The sequence below is a fragment of the Bactrocera neohumeralis genome, chromosome 6, assembly GCF_024586455.1.
Source record: "Bactrocera neohumeralis isolate Rockhampton chromosome 6, APGP_CSIRO_Bneo_wtdbg2-racon-allhic-juicebox.fasta_v2, whole genome shotgun sequence".
Taxonomy (NCBI): domain Eukaryota; kingdom Metazoa; phylum Arthropoda; class Insecta; order Diptera; family Tephritidae; genus Bactrocera; species Bactrocera neohumeralis.
In genome coordinates this window covers 17,200,773-17,223,831 of record NC_065923.1, presented here as the reverse complement: position 1 = coordinate 17,223,831, position 23,059 = coordinate 17,200,773, and the positions used below count along the sequence as shown (strand labels likewise).

Below are 23,059 nucleotides of genomic sequence, written 5' to 3'. Positions count from 1 at the left end.
TTCGTTTTCTTGAAGGTTATATTGCTGGTCTGATTGTCATCTCGTACATGCAAAGCCATATCTCAAATACATGTCTACATGCATACATACTATTATATATGTATATATGCGCCTGGGAGCGTTTGCTTGCTTATTTACACTTGTAATTAGCATTTTTATGCTGTCAGATTATTTAATTTTCAACGCTTTGTGCGCTCAAAAATAAAAACAAAAATAAATGAAATAATATTTCACTCAGAAAATCAAGTTGCCCACTTGAAAATCACCGGATGGCCGGCATGCGTTGCTCGTGTGTCATTTTAATTGCTTACATATATTTTGTTAATTTATTATTTTCTCAACTTCATTGGGCGCATAAATTACGAAAACAAAAAAAGTTACGGCGAAACTGTAATACCCTTTACAGGCGTATTTCTTTTAGCATAAAAGGGCGGAAAATGATCTTTTTGATCTATTAGTTTGTATGACAGCTATATGCTATAGTGTTCTGATCTGAACAGAATTTATGGAGATTGTAGCTTCACCTTCGATAATTATTCCTGCCAAATTTCGTTAAGATAGCTCGTCAAATAAAAGAGTTACCATACAAAGACTTAATTTTACCGCATGTATATTTCAGTTTGTATGGCGCTATATGCTGTAGTAGTGGTCCGATCTAAACAATTTCCATGGATATTGTACCTTTGTCTTAGGCAATAAGTCATGCCGAATTTCGTGTTGATATCTTGCTAAATAAACAAGTTTTCCATACAAAGACTTAATTTTATCGGTCAGTTTGTATGGCCGCTATATGCTATAGTGGTCCGATCTAAACAATTTCCATTTATATTGTATCTTTGTCTTAGACGATAAGCCATCCCAAATTTCGTGTTGATATCTTGTCAAATAAAAAAGTTTTCCATACAAAGACTTGAGTTTTTAACAGTCAGTTTGTACGACAGCTATATGCTATAGTGGTCCGATAACACCAATTTCGACAAATGAGCAGCTTCTTAAAGAAGAAAGTATGTGTGCAAAGTTTCTGATCGATATTCCGAAAACCGAAGGACTAGTTCGCATATAAACAGAGGGAGAGTTGTGTATGGCATAAATACAATTTAGAGGGCCTCTCACGTTTCCTGTTGGGCATCACACATTTCGTGGCAAACTTGATATACCCTGTGCAGGGTATAATAATAATAAAAATAAATCATGTTTGTGGCTATTCGATATTCACCGCATTCAGCTGCTCAAGTAAAAAAGAAAGTATAATTGCTTCCGGCCGCCATTCGCATACGAAATCCCAAAGTAGTTGTGCATTTTTATTTCAAACTAAGTTTTTTATGAACTTCACTCTCATCCGCTGGCATTTCATTTAGCATTTTTTCACTTTCTTTCCTGACCAATTCTCGCATCCAAAACGAATTGCCGTGTTTTTCTTTAATGAACTCGCTCTCACTGCTTGAAGCGCTGGCTATTGAACTTATCATTGCAACTGTAAACGCTATTAAATGTAAAAATCCATTAAGTACAATTTGAAAACAATGGGCTGAATTACATACTCATGTAGACATATATGTATGTATGTACATATGTATGTTTGGACTTACTATATGTATATGCTGATTTAATTTGTGGGAAAGTTTAGAAAAGCATTTAGAATTCTTACTTGCTGATTTATGTATGTAATTGTGGGAAAATTTTTCAAATTTGTACAAAGTACTGGAATTATTAATTTGACAACATGAGGAATTTTTACAATATTTCAAGATAAACCACAGTAATTCTAAAATTACACTGTATAACACTCGACTGAATACTTATTGTGACAAACTAATTTCGAGTAATCGATCACTAAGTAAAAAAGTAATTTTCCCGTTTTTCGAAGTTACCTTTCGATATCGAAAAATTTTACTTCGAAATTGTTACGAATTTATTTATTTTGTCAAACAAATTTTTTCGAGTGATCGATCACTTATTAAAAAAGTAATTTTCTCGTTTTTCGAAGTTACCTTTCGATATCGAAAAATTTTACTTCGAAATTACTACGAAATTATTACTAATTTACTTATTGTGTCAAACAAATTTTTTCGAGTGATCGATCACTTAATAAAAAAGTATTTTTTTTTCGTTTTTCGAAGTTACTTTTCGATATCGAAAAATTTTACTTCGAAATTCAGCTTTTTGAAAAAATAATTAATAGTAACTTACCAAATAGTAGTTCGACTAAAGTCGTATCTTCGATTCGAATTCGATTTCGAAATACGAAAATACTGATCCATGTTTGAAACCTTATAACATCTGTCATATAAACTCGAACGAAAACTGTTAAACATTGAATGAGAGAAAGCAATGATATTGCCCATTTTATTTCTTTTTTAGGCACTTACTTACTGTAATCAAAAATAAAAAACAAATTTCGCAAAATGGAAAAAACACAACTCGAAAAAATATTGGTTTGGTCCAACAACCAGAAAAAAAGTAAATTTTTCTTTCCACACTCCTGGTTTTGCAACCAGTTTTGAGTAAAGTTATAGCGTGTAAATGCGGCTCATTTCTTTAATCTCGTGACTTTAGCTGTCAAAGGCTTATTTAAGATCGTCTTAAAAAAATCAAAATCTTGATATTTAGTCTCATACAACATATTCAAAAATATAGTTTTTTTTTTACAGTTTACAGTTAATGTAGTATTTTGAAATACTACCTCCCCAAGCGACAACGCTGTATGGGCCCTTGAAAAGTTGCAAGAATATTCGACTGTTTTGAGCGAAATTTTGTTCAGCGATTAGGCCCATTTCTGAATCAATGGGTATGTAAACAAGCAAAATTGTCACATTTGGGACGAAGAACAACCTGAAGAGATTCATGAGCTGCCATTTCATTCAGAAAAACAACGGTTTGGTGTGGTTTGTAGGCCGGTGGAATCATCGGTTCCATATTTCTTCGAAAATGGTGCCGGTGAGAACGTAACCGTCAATGGCAACCGTCATCGCGTCATGGTAACCGACTATTTGATGCTTGAAATTGAAGCTCGTGATCTCGGAGGTTTTTTGGTTTCAACCATACGGTGTCATTCCCACACAGCGCATCAAGCAATGAATTTATAGAGAGAACACTTCATCTCAGACGTAGCCGCGTCCAATAAGTGTCAAAGAATATTCTTTCGGATGATAATAAACATTCCCCTTAAATTTGAAGTTTTTGTGTTGTTTCTTTAAGAAAGTAGGGAACCTCGAAATAGATCACCCTTTATTATATATTTCCCCGGAGGTTTAGCATTACCTGTTGCAGTCCGTATTTCGAAGAAAATTTTCTACCATATAATCTTTATGCTTTTTGAACTCTTGCTTCTAGTCGTAGGGGCGCGTGAACTACTTAATAAATTAAATTAAACGCTGTCAAAGAGAAAAACTTGATAAATGCAATTGTTAAGTTTTGCCAAAAGTCCGCAGATATGTAAATCGACTGTTGAGGGGAGTTTGGTACTCAAAAAGGGGTTTTAGACATTAGTTAATATTCAAAAATCTGAAAAAGTTTATCCATTATTTTGCTAACACACGATGAATGCCACAAATAGCGTTAAAATATTTTTCTTTCTCCTTTCCTTTGCAGAGACGAGCATTTTGTAAATCAAACGAACACAAACGATAGCAGCGATTGCAAAATACGAACTTTTTCGCCTCTCTTTGCATACGAAAACTAAATTTATTTTGTAAACAAACAACAGTCCAGCCGCCAGCAGCGTCGAATTCATTCATTTGTGAGTAGTCGGCGGAACGAACAATTGTTGGTGTGCTGTTGGCAGTGTACCGTTGCTGCATGAATGCACAGCTGCAGCTGGACGACGAGCGCGCAGAAGGCGGCGGAACAATAGGAAGTGCCAACAGCAGCACTGAACGCTGAATAGTGGTGGCAACAAACATGTTGCAACAAATTAAGTGGCAACAACAGCAACTGCAACGACAATATAATAATAAACAACAAACGCAGCAACAACAACGAATAACAAAATAACCAAACAACAATAAATGAACGAGTGAAAGGTACGAGGGAACGAACGAGACGAGACGAGCAGGCAACGAAAGCCACAGACCAAACATAAAGTGCAAATGCAAATGCAAAAAGTCATTCCACCAGCCACCAGCACACAGTTGTGGCCTTCAATGGAGGCGGCATAATAGTTTGGTGAATGAAAGCAAAAACAACAACAAAAGACACAAAATAAATAAAGACTTCGCTATAGCGTCACACATATGTATGTACGTACGTAAGACAACAACAGCAACAAATAAAAACAACTATAACAATAACAAAAACAAAAGACTAACCAATCAACGGAACAAACAACTGTTGCTGCTCGCAAAAAGCAACTAAATTTAGCTGCTGCAACAACAAACCCAACAAACTAACCAAGGGACATTCACACTTCTCCACTGTCATCGCTGACGCACGAAAGAGCTGGAAGCAGCATAGCAGGAGCCAAACGAAAAAAGACGAAACACAACAGTATTTGTGCAATTTGCAAATTTTTATTTTAAGGTGAGTCCTCCAATCGATACTTGTGGGCAACGGCATGTTGTTGTGTTGGATATACATACATAAATATATATATGTACATATGTACCTGTAGGAATTGGTTACATTCGGTTAGGTATGTAGGCTGATATTCGTGAGACCACGAATGGTCCATTTGGATTGCTAGTGACGCTTGCATGTTGTGATGCCCAGCCAAGTACGGATCAAAATGACCGTTACTTATCTACAAAGATAACCGTGATGCTTCAACCTCAGTTTGGCGAATGCTGGACAGTGCGAGAAAGTGTCTAGGTGTTCAGCTCATCGTCCTCCCTAGAACTTTGACCCTCCAAAATCTTTAGTCTCACCGCGTGAATATCAATATGGTGTTAGGATATCATTGCAGCATTGTGAACCTTGCTAAGAGCTTACCCAGTATCTTTTGCGTTCCACTCTGGGTCAGAAGGCTCTCACAAATCGCCAAGGGCTGATTTGCTGACCAATCCTTGTTGAGCTCGCGCGTAGCCCATAGATTTAGTACTCGAATGCACGACGACACCGGAACGCCTACTTGTTCCCATCGTAATGGCATTTGGGTAAGCCCTTTCTAGCGAGCTCATCGATTTTACAGTTTTTGAAGATTCCGCTATGACCAGGCACCCAGCCAAGTTGAATGTGTAAGTAGCTTGATGTACTGTCAGCCAGCTCAAGGTCTGTAAGGCAGCTCTGCTGCCGGAGTGAACGCATACCTCCTTAAAAGAAGACGTACTTCGTTGAAGTACATCTCCAGCTACCTTAATAGCTTCTACTTCTGCTTTAAATGTCTAAAAGACAGCGCTAGGAGTAGGTTTCGCGCTTCAGCGGTCCAAGTTATCAGGGATGCAATCGAAGTGCGACAGGATTTCGGAATATCGGATCCTTAATATGTCCGGCTGCGTCCGATAACAACCTTAGAAACATTCGTTTACAGCAATATAGGGCACCCAGAGCATTCCTCTGAAAGTATTCGACGCAGTACCCGCCGGGGAAGCAGAGGAAGAGGAAGACCTCCACTCCGTTGGAAGGACCAAGTGGAGAAGGACCTGCCTTCGCTTGGAATATCCAATTGGCGCCACGTGGCGAAAAGAAGAAACGACTGGCGCGCTGTTGTTAACTCGGCTATAATCACGTAAGCGGTGTCTACGCCAATAAAGAAGAAGAAGAAGAGCATTCCTCACCTTCTCCTCAACTTTAGAATTCCATTTCCATAGATTAGAACCCTTCACAGAGGGAAGGCTTACCTCTGTTATTTTATACCTCCTCGTAAATGAAACCAGTTCAGTTCTTTCGGATTGACATCTAAGCCGCTCCTTTCCGTCCGGCTAGCTACCACACTGAGGTACCCGTGTCTTAACTCATAGACGATATCCAGGAATTTTTCTTTAACCATCAAAACAACATCATCTGCTTAAGCTATTACCCGACGGCCTCGTTCCTAGAGTTCTTTCATTAGGTAATTTACTGCTAAGATCCAGATTAAAGGCGACAGAACCCCAGGTTTCTAGGTCTAAAACTGCTCTTGTTGTAATATTTTCTCAAATTTCCTACGGGTTATCTACCAAATAGTCGCTTTTTGTAGATGCTTGCAAATTTGTCGACTGCTCGTCGTATGACAGGCACGATTGTATAATGTTCGTATGCATGCATACTTTATATGTAAGTAAGTGAGGGCACTAGCCAATTTAGTACACATCTGTCCTTCGTCATTACCATTTCCCCAACAATAACTCGATTGCAGTTCAATATATGGCGGCGCCATCAGGCTGTCACAAATCAATGTTGCATGACGCCACAGATTAATGTTGCTGCAATATCACTGATGTGGCATTTATGTTAATGACGCTGCCATCAATGTTTATTTTTTGACTATCCCAACTATCTTCATCCGGTTGACTGCCGCATACCATACTTGCAATGCCGCTGCACATCTGCATTTATGTGTAATAAATATTTGTGTGCAACAGCAATAAATCGCCGCGTGTGTATTGATGGTCCATAACATGATGGCCAACACAAAAGACTCAAAACTCAATCAGCGGCGGAACACCTATTGTCGATTTGTGCAAATCATTTGTGGGATTTCCTTCAATCACAGCGATTTATGTTGCATGCAACATTCGTTTTTTGCTTTAGAAATGCCATTGTAAAAAGTAGTGAGAGTTTTGTCGAAAGTGAATGTGGCAAATAATAAAATTTGCTGCAACTCCAAAGTGGCAACAAATATTGGGTAATAAAATGCGAAGAAAAGTAAATGGGCAATTGTAAGTTGCAAGTTGCAAGTTGGTGAAATTGCCATGCCGCTGTTGCTGTTGTTGTTTTGAAGAATATCATGTTTGGTAGCTTGCTGCTTTGATGTTTTTAACACTTTATGCGCGAGTGAAAGTGAGAGCTGCATTGATTAGCAGTTAACAGTTTCAGTTAACAGTATCTTATCGCTGGGCCCTTCAAAAGTGGTGAATTACATAAATTATTTATAGTACATTGACTCTGTCTAGTCAAGTGATATCATTGGAGTTTTTAGTAGTCCATATGAGTTCATTCGAAACATTGCATTGGCTATGAGTTGGAAATAATTTTGTATCAAAGGGGTTAAGTCTCCATAAACACTAAAAAAGTTAAGCTTTTAGTTATAGTTTCAGTTAGTTGTTAAGTAATATTTAGGGTTTACACCCAATTGACTTTTAAGTCGAGTTTATTTCCCAATGTGGGTGTGTTAGTTGGAGGGAGTTTGCTCTTGGTCTTGTTAATGTATGGAAGCTGGGAGTGGTTCAAACGGGGTTTTAATTAATTGTATATCTATGGCAAACAAGTCATACGAATTTCTTTTCAGAAATTTACTGAGTCCTCTGTAAGGGCCTTAGATTCTTAAAAACATTTTGGGCTATAAACTTTGATTAGAAACCACATCTTAGTACCTTTTATCGAAAAAAAATAGGGCAGGTAATAATAAGTAAAGATTTCTTGACGTCAGAAAGCTCAATAAAATTTTGGTTGTACTGCACCTAAGCTAAAGGGTGATCCATTCCGAGGTTCCCTACTTTTTTAAAGAAAAAAACACAGAAACTTCTTTGTCATTTATTTTTCGAAGATTATCTTTTTCAAATATTGGCCGCGGCGTTGAGTTCAATTTTCGATGACTCGTTCGAGCATTTCGTCTGGTAACTGGCGAATGATACCCGTGATGTTTTCCTCCAAAGCCTGAATTGAAGCGGGATTGTCCGCATAGACTCTAGACTGCATATCCCCACAGGAAAAAGGTCTAATGGTGTGATATCACACGATATTGTTGGCCAATTGACCGGACCAAGACGTGAAATTATCTGCTCACCGAAGTTTTCCCTCAATATATACATATGTGACCTGGTCTACGGAAAGGGGGCTTAGGTGTCAAAAAATCAATTTTCACTTTTTAGTTGATTCGGATGGAAGATGAGATGCTTTTTCACGTGATAGAATCCAAAAAGTCATAACTTGTTTGAAAGTTCCCTAAAAATGTAGAGAAAGAAGAGTAAAAATACGAAAAAATATAATTTTTTTGTAATGAACAAAATACTTTGAATTATAAGCTATAAAGACATGATTATACACTAGAAAAACGTATTATGGGCCAAAAATAATAATGATGAGTAGTTTATGCATTTTTCTTTGTTGTCGTTTTCCTTGAGATCTTTTTACGTGTTGATCCTGAGGAAGATGGACCTGGTTCCTCGTCTGGTTTGAGAACATCTTCACTAGTTTTTGCCTTCCGTTTCTTCGATGGCAAATCTTTCGGCAATGAAGCCACAATATCTACTTTAGATATATCCGAAACTAAGCTCCGGAAAGAGAGACGAATGAAAACAAGACAACAGCAGCTGCGCGGTATTAGAGTAAACGTCACTTCTTCAGTGTTACTTTTTTAAATATTCCACACTAGCAACTTACACGATGAACTATAATAATATTCCGACCAAAAACAACACTTACTGGATGTCCTTGAAGCCTCTGGAAAGGAGATCAATTAATGAGATAACGAGAAACTGACGAAACGAGTTGTTTATTTTTAACAGCTGTTTCCCAGAAAACTAGTTTTCGCACGTTAGCTCCCTTTTCGTAGACCAGGTCACATATATTGATTGATGCGATGTGCAGGAAGTGGCACCGTTTTGTTGAAAGCAAATATCGCCGAGATCACGAGCTTCAATTTCGAGCATCAAGTAGTCGGTTATCAGCCATTGACGAGTTCTATCGTTCTCATCGGCATAATTTTTGAAGAAATATGAACTGATGATTCCACCAAACCAAAAATCTCTTCAGCTCATTCTTCGTCCCAAATGCGGAAAGTTTGGTTGTTTATGAACCCACTGAGCCAGAAATGAGCCTCATCGCTGAACCAAATATGGCTCAAAAACGTGGGATCTTCTTGGAACTTTTAAAGAGCCCATAGAACGAAGCGATGGGAAGGTCGAGCGGCTTCAGCTCTTGCACAATTTGTATTTTGTACGCTTTCAATTTAAGATCTTAATGTAAAATGCGCCAAGATCGAGTTGATGTGAACGACGCCGAAATGACTTTCCATGATATTTGTGTACACTCTCAGCTGCGGCTGCTATATTTTCTTCACTTCGTGTTCGTCGTGGTCTATTCGGTCGAAATTTATGGGTCTCAAGAACAGATAGAATGTGGTAGTTGATAGTATGGTCATAGAAAGGTCAGTTTAGGTCCTCGCCCATAATCAGTAGAATTTCTACAGAGTTTTGTGCGTTTCTAAACACTAACATTTGATAATTTTAACGGCTGATCCAGTTCTCTGTATAGGTTTGTTAATCTCTAAAGCTCGCTTGTTTTATATCATGAGTTAACCTATAGGTTGGGATAACGAAAATGGTTTACATTTTCTCACTCGAAATGATTGCTTTATAGTTTGAGTTAAAATATTTTATTATCCTAGATCGTGTTATATTAAAAAAAATTAAAAAGCGTTTCCAAGAGTTATTCTGGCTGTCGAGTTATTTTTTATTTTCTTGATAAAATCCTGAAGTTCAATATTATGGCTCGGTTCCAGTTTTCTAGTCAACCTTGTACGTTCCTAAGCAATTTGGACCTCATAGCCTCAAGGGAAGGCAAATTTTTTCCAGTCTTCTTACGAACTTAGAACTACCCTATATATTAACAATATCGGTTTGTGTATATTAATATGATGAGAGACTTTGAAGTGGGTTTGAGTGAAACACTTATTTGGGATTTCGAGAGTCGGGTCAAATAATATGGGTCTTTATGATTTAAGAATACCATTCGTCTATGGAGTTTCTACGCAGTCCTAAAATGTTCTATGTCTAAAACCCTCGTCAAAAACAAATTGACAGCAATAACAACATTGCTGTCATAACGGATGTATAACTTGATTTTACCAACTTGTCTGCTATCATACAACCAATAATTATATCAAAAACTCATCATCCGGTTGCTACTGAGAAAAATGTAGCCCTTACTGAAACTATATAGACCAAAGCATGCCTATATATATAATGTAGGTATGTATATTTAAATGCAAGCCACCATTGTTAGCCCCTCTCTCTCGCAGTCTCTCTCTTAATTTTACAGTCTATTAGCAAATAAGTAGAAATAGTAGTAGTAAATAAAACAAGTAAGGAAGGGATAAGTTCGTCGGCAACCGAATATTTTGTACTGAATTAAATATCTCACAAATTGACCGGTAAAGTTTGTTTCGTCGAAAAAAGACCTTTTTCATGAATTTTTTTTAGAAAAAATTATTGCTGTAGGTTTATTTTACTTATTATTATATGAAAGTACAACATTTGAAGAATACTTAAAAAAGTTTTATCGAAAAATAGAGAGGAATAACGGATTTATCGTCGATCTCTGCAGGCACCTCGAAAAGAAGTTTTTGTGCGGTGACCAGCCTACAGCATCACTGGATCATCTGAAACCAAAAAATCAAAATGCTTTCTTTAGTTTATCTTTCAATTGACGTCGAGTTTTTTTTTTTGAAATTTTCAATTTTTCAATTTTTGGTACCATTTTCAAGCCAAAATGACGATTTTAGACGAAAAAATCGACCTATTTGTTATTGTAAAATTGTTAGTAATTGAAGTTTTTGGAAAAACTCGACGTCATTCGAGAGCTATATATGTATATGTAGAATATTTGTACAAAATTTCAAAACGATCGATGCAGTAGTTTTTTCTGTAGGCTGGTCACCGACTTTAAAAATAACATATTTGGGAAAATCGATTCAAAGTTTTTACCGCTCAGCGCAGGTAGCTGGAAGGCGCGCAAACCTTTACCGAGGTACCGTTATTCAACCTGCTGTAACTTCGTTAGTTTTTCTCCGAATGATCTAAAACTTTAACACAATATTCTTGAGATGTTGATGGTTCAGAAAAAAACTAAAAAAAAATTGAAAAAAAAGTTGTCCAACCTTACCCCCCCCCTTAAACCTATTAGAGGGCGGGCCCAATTTTACAAAATTTTCAGCCCACAGGCATTTTGTGGCCGTGGCACTGGCTCGATTACGGCCATCCACGAACTATGACTTCTTTTTCTGCCAAGGAACATTTCATAGGGATATCCCAATTTTTACTCAAGTTACTGCTTGCATGAACGCACGAACGGACAGACAGACAGTCATGCGGATTTCAACTTTTCTCTTCACTAAAACTATTATACTCTCTAGCAACATGTTGCAAGGGTATGCAAATTAAGAGTATGCAAGTAAGTCTTTTATGCAAAAACAGCCATGCTACTCCATTTCTAGGAAACTGGGTAAAGTGTTGCTGCTGCCGCTGCAGCTGTGGGCTTGCGGCTGTCGGCTGTTGGCGTACTCTGCAGTTGACGTACAATTCATTTGGCTTACATTTCACAGCATATAATTCAACAAAGGGGTGCATTTGGTGTACATGACTAGCTCTGTGTGTGTATTTCTATATATATGTGTGTGTGTGTGTAGTTATGACAGCTGAGGAGTGGCTTGCGCTAAAATAAGCCAGCGCTCGCGTCATTCTAAAATATGCAAAGAAGCAGTCAAGCTAAGCCGGCCAAGATGAATGACGATTGAGATATTTATAGCGTGTACGTTCCTGTAACTGTATGTGTGTGTGTGTAAGTGTCGGCAGGCAGTGGCAGGCACGGCGCAGAAATAGTAAAATGCTCCAATTTTTGTTGTTTTTTTAAGCTTGTGTAGCACTATTTTGATGGAGACGCTGTCATTTGTAATATTCTACAGGATGTCCTAGAAATTGGCAACATCTTGCCGCAAATAATTTTACTTGAATTGACTTGAGTTGGTGAAACTGACAGGAAATGATTAAAATGCTGTGAAATAATTGTAATTGGGATAATTAGCGTTGATGGTGCTACAATTAAAATTGATTTGGTAATGCGATTGTAACGGAAAAAGGGTTTGTAGCTGACGTTTGGGTTATTTTATGTTTCATAATGCTATTGTTGCGGTGTTTTTTGTATTTTTTTTAATCAAAAATAAACTTGAACTGAAAAGAAATTTTTGGAAAAGGGTCGCAAAAAAGAGGTATCAGAGAAGCCTCCTTAATATGGCAATAAGGTCTTATCGAGAGTAGTGTCTTAATCGACCTTATCAGTGTCGCTTTAGACCTGGAAAATCTACTATTGACCAGATTTTCACCATGCGTCAAATCTTAGACCCGTGAAAACGACACAGCCGCCTTCGACAAGACAAAAAGGAACTGCCTCTATCGTGTGAACTTCTTCAATCTATTGCTGACGCTGAGGCAAAAATACAAGCTGCAGAGATACCAAAAAGTTTAGAGAAGGTATCGTGTGCCTTCTTCAATGAAGGAAACAATTGCAGAGCTAAATATAAGAGTATACAGCTGCTGGCGTAAGCCGATAATGTTGATATCACTGGCTTCAACAACTGCGCCGTTAGTTCTGCTTTGTCCAGACTGGTTAAGAAACCGAAACGTATGGGTCTGGTTGTGCGCGAGGACAAGAAGAAATATTTCCTGTCATCAAACAAACAGTCATCGCATTCGGCGACTTGGCTCGCACGTCACTTTTGACAGTTATAACTTTAAAGTCGTAGATAATTTCGTCTATCTTGGAACCAGCATCAACACCAACAATAATATCAGCCTTGAAATCTAACGCAGAATCACTCTTGCCAATAGGTGTTACTTTGGACTGAGTAGACAATTGAAAAGTAAAGTCCTCTTCCGACGAACAAGGACCAAACTCTACAAGTCACTCATCATTCCCGTTATGCTATATGATGCGGAGGCATGGACAGTGACATCATCTTATGAGTCGATCTTAGGAATGTTCGAGAGAAAGGTTTTGCGGAAGATTTATGATCCTTTGCGCATTGGCAACGGCGAGTACCGCAGTCGATGGAACGATGAACTGTACGAGATGGATGAGGACTTTGACTCAGTTCAGCGAATCAAGAGACAGCGGCTGCGCTGGCTAGGTCATGTTGTCCGGATGGAAGAGAACCCTCCAGCTTTGAAGGTTTTCGATTCAGTACCCGCCAGAGGAAGCAGAAGAGGAGAAAGACCTCCACTCAGTAGGAGAGATCAGGGACGGGCTGCACTTGGTATTTCGAATTTTACGTAAATGTCAGAGCCAGTGTGGGTTGAAGAGGTCCAATTGTTTCGCTACTCCAGAGGTTCATATATGCAGGCAATGCACTTCGCAAATATCTTACAAATATAAAATGCTTAAACTATATTCTGCTCAGCATAAAATTTGTTCCGATTGAAAGTTGAGAAATGCACTGCGACCTAAGGTGCGCTCCCCTGATATCATAGCACCGAATTTAACACATTGAATCAAAGAGGCTTAGTAAAGCTCCTGAATCAATGGTTGTGATATGTTACTTTACCGGATTCATTTGTCTTATAGCCTGACTTCTGCTTTGTGGGATTGCTGAGTAACAGAGGCAATGTACTCTAGTGTCTATGCCTGCAGGTCTACAGAACCGACACAGATCTATAGAACAGCATTATAATCTGTGCAGATGACATCTCAGCCTTCAGCGACATCTATAAAATCCTACTAGCTGTCTTCATTTTTACTACAGAGTATAATTAGTTGTTCTACAAGCCCTTTTCTCTTCCAGAAGTTCGGCTCATAATGTGTGAATGTCAACAGCGAAGAAAGGCTCAGGTCTCATCGGCTTGGTCGCCGCATTCTCTTTCACCAATTGAGCGGCGAATTAGTTGCCCTTGATACCTCTATGCGCAGGCTTCCATGCTAATGAAATGTTATTTTTCGTGACAACCCTGTTTAGCATTATTGATGCTCTCTAGTACCATTGTTTATTTGATTTCCACGGAAGGATTACCTGAAGTGCCGCTTGACTATCACTGAAAATGACGAGCTAAGGTTTTCGATCAAATAAATGGGTCACAGTTGTAACAGAGCTGAGCAGAACTAACTTCGGTAAAATAAAAATTTGAATTTTATTAAAAATTCCGGCTTATAACGATTTCTCATATTTCCTTAGAATCGAAATAAATGCGTACCACCCTTATGAAAGCCAATCTCTAACTACTAAAGAATTTTCTTCAATTCTTCAACATTGTAAAACAAACTACTTTATCGCCAACAGTTATTTGGAAAATATGCAAAACGTTTTGCTTTTGACATTCCTCCGAAGTAAGCGTGAGTTGATATTTAGTGATTTACGCCCACACACCTCTTACTTCATGACTTTGGCCTCGCTCATAGCAAACTAATATCTGCGAATGCCGTTACTAATGTCTCATTTATTTCTGCGCTGTTGCTGTTGTTGTCTATAGCAACCGAAACACTTGTTCTTCAATCTGGTACACTTGATCTCTTTGGGTCTCTCTGCTGTTTTCGAGTTTTTTCGCTTGTTTTTCCTTTGTTCCGTACCTCCAGTTGTAGCCACTAAGCAGTCACTTGCTTTTTAACGGTTTGTTGCCCATGTAATTGTAATTGTTGTAACAATTGCTCTTGCGAAATTGTTGACAATTTGTTCTCAGTGGCCATTGTTTGAACCAACGCTTCTAAACTACAGCTTTTCGCCACCAACTGCCATCAGTCCACAAGTCAACAGAACTTAATTTGCTTTTCAACGCATACACTTTGTTGTTGGACTGTCAGTTTTTAATTCTTGTTTCTTGGCTTTTGCTTTTTTGCTTGAAGCACTGTAGTTTGGGTGTGTTTGAAGTTGTAGAATGTTTCTCATAATTGTTTTGCTTGGCTGCTCTAAGGAAACTAGTAGAAACTTGGGTAATGACAGGGAGTGGAAATGGTAGGGTATATCTGTCGTAATTTATAGTACATATAAGGTTGTCAAATATCTCCCTTCCGTGTTTTTGCTCTTTATTCAATGCTTAATAAAAAGTGTTACAGTCATCGTATTTAGTTCAAATATGTGCCGTTTCGTTCGGTAATCTGTTTCCATCTAGACGGCAACTTCATAATACCCCCTCGTAGAAGCCCCCCTCCTTATTTGCGAAGAACTCGGACAGCCCCTTTTCACAAGGCTCTTTTGAGTTCAACTTTACACCAACAAGGGCGTTCGCCATGGACAGGAACAGGTGGTAATCACTTGTCATGTCACGCTATGTCCGGGCTATATGGCGGATGCGATAAAACCTCCCATACGAGCGCTCCCGTAGCTACTGACGAGTTATCAACGAAGTGTGTGGTCTGGCGTTGTCCTGGTGGAACACTATACCCTTCCAGTTGGCCAATTCTGGACGCTTTTGGTCGATCGCCTGCTTCAAGCGGTCCAGTTTTTCGCAGTAGATGGTAGAATTAAGCGTCTGACCATATGGGTGCAGCTCTTAGTGGATGATTTCCTTCCAATCCCACCAAACACAGCAAAACCTTCCTGGCCGTCAATCCCGGTTTGGCCACTATTGGGACGATTCATCGGCCTTCGACCACGACCGTTTTCGCTTGATATTGTCGTATGTGACCCATTTTTCGTCGCCAGTCTCCATCCGCTTCAAAAATGGGTCGAGTTCGTTCCGTTTCAGCAGCATATCGCAGACGTTGATTCGGTCCAGAAGGTTTTTTTTGCGTCAAATCATGCGGCACCCAAACATCAAGCTGTTTTGTGTATCCAGCCTTTTGCAGATGGTTTAAAATGGTTTGGTGACTAACTCCCATCTTCTGGGCGATGTCACGAGATGCCACATGCCGGTCTAACTCGATGTTTTCCATGATTTGATCGGTATTCGTCGTCACAGGTCTTCCGCTGGCTGGCTTATCCATGGTGTCGTTTTCACCCGCTCTGAATCGTCGAAACCATTCCTCCGCAGTTCGAAGTGATAGAGTACCATCCCCCAAAACACCATTAATCTCACGGAACGTTTCTCTAGCGGATTTGCTTTTAACGAAGGAAAACTTTAAATTAGCGCGAATTTCGGCGTTAGTAAGCTCCATGTTTATCCAATATCCAAACTAATCATGCATAGCGCCAGTTTGTAGAGATACAAGCTCTGTAGCGCTTTATACATAGCCGCGAAATTCAAAAGACAAAAAGGCGGAAGGGAGATATTTGACAACCTAATACATCCAAGGGTTTCTAAGAAAGTTAGGCTGAGTTTACAGATCTTAAAATACAATGAGTAGTCATTCTTTAAACTAAATATTCATAACTAAAATGAAATCAACTATTTATTCGGATCTGTGCTATCTGTCCGTTTGACCAACTGCAGTAAGCAATCTCCCGAAGTGGTTAACTTTGGCCAATAGGAGAGGAATTGTATTCCAACAGGACAATCCTAGGCCACACACATCGAACGTGTCTCGGCATAAGCTCCGGGAGTTTGGTAGGGAGATTCTCATGTATCCCCCTTAAAAATAGTGATGCAAGTAGAGCTACTTTTTTCAACAGATTGTGCAAAAACTGAAGCCGCTCGACCTTCCCAAGCGACATCGCTTCGCTCTATGAGCTCTTGTAAAATTGTAAGAAGATCCGACGTTTTCGAACCAAATTTTGTTCAGCAATGAGGCCCATTTCCGGCTCAATGGTTATATAAACAAGTAAAATTGCTGCATTTAGGACGAAGAGCAACCTGAAGAGATTCAAGAGCTGCCATTTCATCCAGAAAAACGTCGGTTCGGTGTGGTTTGTGGGCCGGTGGAATCATCAGTTCGTATTTCTTCAAAAATGATGCCGGTGAGAACGGAACCGTCAATGTCGAACGCTATCGCAGCATGATAACCAACTATTTGATGTTTGTAATTGAAGTTTGTGATCTCGGTGACACTTGGTTTCAACAAGACGGCTTTACTTCCCACAGATCGCATCAATCAATGGATTTATTGAACAATTCTATGAGCAGTATAAAGCCTAAACTCATTGTGGACAATCCCGCTTCGACTCATAACATCACGCGAGTTATTCGCCAGTTACCAGAACCTACGTTGAATATCTCAAAAAGTGAGAAGAAACGACAAAAATATTTCGAATTCATGAAGGTTACTCTCTGCAGTATCTTCGTGCAAAATTTAGCTTTCTAACGATAGTATTCATGTATTTATGAATTTCTATTTAAGTTCGTGCAAAATTCATTTCATTCTTACTTGCCAAAAAGATTCTTCGGTGCCAATTAAAGAGTTGAAGCTAAAATTTTGAACGAACTTCATGAACAAACTTTGTTTCCTCACAAAACGCTTACACTTTTATATATTTTTAGCACATTTGCATTGGTATATGTATGTATCCATTAACAAACTCAGTGACCACAATTGGTGGGAGAATATATACTTGTTACATATTTACTTGGCTTGGTTTCTGCTGCGCTAAACTATTTGCATTTAATTAAGAAGAAGGTGTTTTTGCTGGCAGCGTTTTCAACTCCCCTGCCGATGACCATCGCTTTCTTTGGTTCTCTGCCTTGGTGCGAGCTACCATTACCAACCGACGCGTAACCCTCATTTAAATGCAACGGCTTCGACACCAGCAGGCGTGGCCCAAATGAATTGTTGACTTTTTTACTCTCACTCTCGTACCAGCAACTGCAGCAAAAAAATGGTTTTAATTACTTGACATGGTCTTTACATTAGTGTATCTGATTCTGATTCTAAATTATTGAAAGAATTTTGGTAGGGGCACTGTTTAATACTGAATATTAAGGGTAATCTCTGTATCTGTAATTAAGTCTGAAACTAACGCAGTCTCGAAATTGCTTAGAAAATAGATTCTTCTTCGCGGTGTTTCTTCTTTTATCTTTTGGCGCCTATTCGAGTTACAAAGTGCAACCAGGTCCTCTTTCACCTGATCTCTCGGACGGAGTGGAGGTCTTCCTCCTACTCTGCTTTCACAGGCAAGTACTGAATCGAAAATCTTCAAAGCTGCACTGTTCTCTTTTATCCGGACAACATGCAGCGCAGCCGTTGCATCTTGATAAGGCTGAACTATGTCAATATGGCGTATATTTCGTACAGCTTATCGTTCCATCGACTGCGGTTCTTGCCGTTGTCAATGCGGAAAGGACCATAAATCTTCCGCAAAACTTTTCGCTCGAAGACTCCTAAAGCCGAGTCATCAGATGATGCCACTGTCCATGCCTCCAGACCATATAGGAGAATGAAAAGATGAGGGATTTATAGAGTTTGATCTTTGTTAGTCGAGAGAGGACTTTACTTTTCAATTGCTTACTCAGTTCGAAGTAGCAACTGTCGGCAAGAGTGATTCTGCGTTGGATTTCAAGGCTCATATTGTGGTTGGTGTTGATACTGGTTCCAAGATAAATGAAATTACCTTCGACTTCAAAGTTATGAGTGTGAAGACAAGAAAATAGATTGCAACTCATAAAATAACATATTTTTTATCTTCGTTTTGATGTGTTATTGACCTTTGGATCTAGGAGAATTGAATTTTAGTTCTTAAACATGGGAATGTAGAAAAATACTGTTATATTTGGTTAAGATGTATCCTCCCTTTTAGAAATTGACTTAATGGAGTTTTTTTTTTAGACTTGTGGTTTTCAAGAAAAAATAAAACGCATATAATTTAATGTTTCCAGCCAAGAGATCCAATTTTCTACCACGTTTTGCAGAAACGTACTTATGTCAGAATGTTTTCTTCAACGGCATCAATTGTATCGGGGTCGATTACGCCGTAGACAAGCTACTTCACATAACTCATCAAAAATAACCCACCAGTGTTAAATTGCACGATCTTGGATGCCACCCCACAGGCCCACGACGCGAGATAATGCTTTCATCAAAAGTTTCCTTCAATTGTTTCGTTGGGTGTATGATATGTAGCGCGGTCTTGTTGGAACCAAAGGTCGTCCACATCAACATCCTCTAATTCAGGCACGAAAAGTCATTAATCTATCTATTGCTCTATTGCTTTCCCTATTGATAATGTCACAGGCCAGCTTCATTTTTGAAGAAACATGGACTAGTGCCTCCCTCTGCCCCTAGAGTACATCAAACAGTAACGTTTTGGGCATGTAATGGAGCAAATAATCGAAAATGAAAGGCAATAAATCGTGTACAGCCGCTTAGATTAGCGTAAATCTTATAACTTATTTTCCAAAACAAATCTAAAGTCTCCAGTTCCATATTAACTAACACACCTTCAATTTCTTCAAGTTGTTTACTTTCTTATCGTCGTATGCGATCATAAGACGCCACCTACTAACATAAAACACGGCGAGATAAGATAAAATTATAATCGCAAACTATGAGTCGGCTTTATCTCGACGGCGCGGCGGTACCGTTTCTTCATATTCAAATTGAGGAGAAACGAAACAAAAGCGTTTCTTGTTTACATACTCAAAACGGTTGTTGTAGTAAAATACATACATGAGCGAATGGCTCACGTTATTCTGCTATGACGACAAACGCGACTAGAACAAATCAGTCTCGTTACGGGAATGTGCGGTTACGGTCCCAACGTTTAACTAAATTATTATTAATTTGTTTTTTATCGTATTTTTTCTCAAACTTACACATTTGTTAGGTGCGCTTGCACTTGGAGCTGCTGGTTTCTCTTCTCTGTTTAAAGATCGTTCGTCTCGCGTTTCATTCGGTTTTTACCGGCAGTGTTGAATATATTTCGATTTTGAGTTACATACTTAATATATGTAGTTCAATATTACAGTTATTTCTGCTATCAAAAAGTGTTTTGCGCGAAATTACAACAATTCTCCGGTCGTTTTTCGAAATAATAATTTGCGTATTTTGTGTGGTTTGAAATAGTCAAATTGGTGTAAAGTGTGTTCTTAAAGTATGCGGCGTACGGTTTTTGTCGTGGAAACATATTGGTGGGTTTGGAAAATTTATAATTTTTTATAATTTCCTTTATATTATTTGTTGTTTCTCTCTATATTTCCAACTTTTTCTCTGTTGTATCTACAGTTTTATTTTAAAACGTATGACGCAAGTCTACTCGTCGACTTTATTATGTCGGCATTATTATCTACTTTAATGTTTACTTTTTTTAATATGTAATTATACCGTGAACGGCGTAGATTAAGAAATTTGACATGAAGTTTGTAAAACTTACAGGAAAACTTCGAAGACCCTAACAAGTATTACATGTGTGAATGATCACCGTCTCGAGTTGAGTCGATGTAGCCATGTCCGTAAGTCTGCATATACGCGAACCTAATCCCTGAGTTTTACAGTTATCGATCTGAAATTTTTCTCCAAGAAGCTGCTCATTTGTTGAAACCGTCAATATTGGACCCGAATATTGGATATACATAGCTCTCATATACCATAAACTGATCGTTCAAAACCAAGATCTTGTATGGAAAACTTTTCTATTTGACAAGATGTCGTCACGAAATTTGGAGAGGATTATTGCTCAAGGGTGCGGTATAATCTCCAAAGAAATTGTTCAAATCGGATCACTATAGCATATACATAGCTGCCATATAAACTAGCCGTTCAAAACCAAGATCTTGTATGGAAAACTTTTCTATTTGACAAGATATCGTCACGAAATTTGGAGAGGATTATTGCTGAAGGTTTCGATATAATCTCCAATGAAATTGTTCAGATCAGACCATTATAGCATATAGCTGTCATACAAAGTGATCTTTCAAAACCAAGTCCTTGTATAGAAAACTTTTTTATTTGACAAGATATCGTCACGAAACTTGGCAAGGATTATTACCCAAGGGAACGGCATAATCTCCGAAGAAATTGTATAGATCCAACCAGTATAACCTATAGCTGCCATACAAACTGAACGATCAAAATCAAGTCCATATAGGAAAACTTTTTTATTTGACAAGATATCGTCACGAAATTTGGCAAGAATTATTGCTTAAAATATCGGTATAATCTCCAACGAAATTGTTCAGATCAGACTACTATATATAAGCTATATTCATATCTGTAAAATAGCATTATTTGTCTTATGTCTTTCAAAAACACAATATTTGAATAAAAAACTTTACATCGTACTAAAATATTACTACTAATTAATTTGTATTCAAATACGACTACTTTCTTCAGTGGCTTCCCATTCTCTTACATTCGCGATGTTTCTAATTTTCCCCCTTTTCTGCTTCAATTTCACTTCGGTTGTTGTTTTAAAGTTATATGTGGAATATTGTCTGCTTCGTCGTGTTCTTTCATTTGTGGTGTGGGTGTTTGTGTATTTTCGTGTTCTTGTACATTTCTTGTTAAAGCGTTATCAACGAGAAATTATTGTTTTTATTTACATACAAATCACGGGTGCGTTAAAGTTGGCTGCCGGCAGCGTCAACTGCTGATTTCTTATTCTGCCGCCAATTCACACTCTCTTGTCTGCAATTCAGCGTCGGCAGGCAGACACACAAAAGTTTAATCTACATATGAGTATGAAAATATGGGAGGGCATACAGGTGGTGTCCCTTAAAATGGGGAAATAAACCAATTTTGTTGTTGGATATATGTATATACTTTTATATCTGATCCGCGGTGAAATTGCAGCAAAAATGAAGAAAATATTAAAAAAGTAGCAAATATAAGATTATTTGAAGTCTCTGAAAGAAAATGAATTTACTAAATATGAATGCATAACTGGTTCTCTGAAAGTTAACTTCAAATAATATTAAAGAATGTTATGGAATAATTTAGAACTGTTATCGTTGCACGTTTTGCAATTAAATCAGAGTTTGAAAGAGTTTGAAGTCGAAAAGACTTAAAGTTTTGCCTAACGGGCATTCTTTTGGAGTCTGAGATTAAGAAAAAGTCGTTGGTTGCCACATCAGCATTATACATAGCTTGGGGGTGCCAGCAATTCGAAGTCCAATTCTTGCAATTTGCTTTAATTTTTAACACGAAACATATAGCGTCTTTACTGGGTGCTCGAAACCTCGAAATCGAACGCAGAATCACTCTCTCGATGAACAAAGACCAAACTCTTCAAGTCACTCATTATCCTCGACCTGCTATATCGGGGTGCGGAGGCATGGACGATGACATCTGAAGAGACGGCGGTATTACGAGTTTTCGAGAGAAAGGTTCTGATTACTATTCAGAATTTACCGTTATTAACAAATAAAGGGTGATCCATTTCGGGGATCCCTACTTGTTTAAAGAAAAAACTCAGAAACTTCAAATTTAATGGAGAATGTTTATTATCATTTGAGAGAACAGTCTTTGGCATATACTTTTTGAGATTAATTCTTTCAAATGTTGGCCGCGGATGATCCTTCCCTTTCGATGACTCGTTCGAGCATTTCGACTGGTAACTGGCGAATGATACCCGCGATGTTTTTCTCCAGGGCCTGAGTCGAAGCGGCCTTTGAACTTTACATGTCCTCACAGGAAAAAGTCTAACGGTGTGATATCACACGATCTTGGTGGCCAATCGACCGGACCAATACATGAAATTATCTGCTCACCGAAGTGTTCTCTCAATAAATCTATTGATTGATGTGCTGCGTGGGAATGGCGCCGTCTTTTTGAAACCAAATGTCGCCGAGATCACGAGTTTCAATCTCAGGCATCAAATAGTCGGTTATCATGGCGATTTCTATTCGACGATTCGACGCTATTGACGGCTATGTTCTCAATGTTATGTTATGTTATGTTCTTTTGAAAAAATATAGACCGATGATTCCAACGGCCCGCAAACCACACCAAATCCTTATTTTTTATGGTTGAAATGGCAGCTCTTAAATCTCTTCAGGTTGCTCTGCGGTGTCCTACTTGACGATGTTTTTGCTTACTTGAATAATAATCTAATATATATGAACTTTCTATAGTGTTTCTATTTCATTGCACATAACCTGTATATAGCAAACACACATATATTTATAAATTTTCTTAATTGATTTTGCTGAGCTTTCAGCACAAGAATTGATATTTGATACGCTCATTGTTATTCATTTCGCGTGTGCGCTCAACACAATCGCTTAAGTGACCATGTTCTCACATTACTCTTCTGCAACAGTTGTTGTTATATCTTCATGGCTTTTCCTTTTCTCCTTTTGTTAATAATTTATTGCGATTCTATGGAAATGCTCGCTTGTGATTCTCATTCGCCTACACTTCGCTTAACACTTTTATTCGCTTGCAATTTACGTACATTTTCATACTTTCTTTTACT

At 38.3% G+C, this 23,059-nt stretch overlaps 1 protein-coding gene across 1 annotated transcript in view; it reads left to right on the top strand.

Annotated features, from left to right (window-relative positions):
* LOC126763632 (uncharacterized) overlaps window positions 1-23,059 on the top strand; it is a 191,733-nt gene that overhangs the window by 55,841 nt on the left and 112,833 nt on the right. The window contains 1 exon segment of the mRNA XM_050481337.1: window positions 3,592-4,518. The gene's annotated coding sequence lies outside the window, so the exon portion shown is untranslated.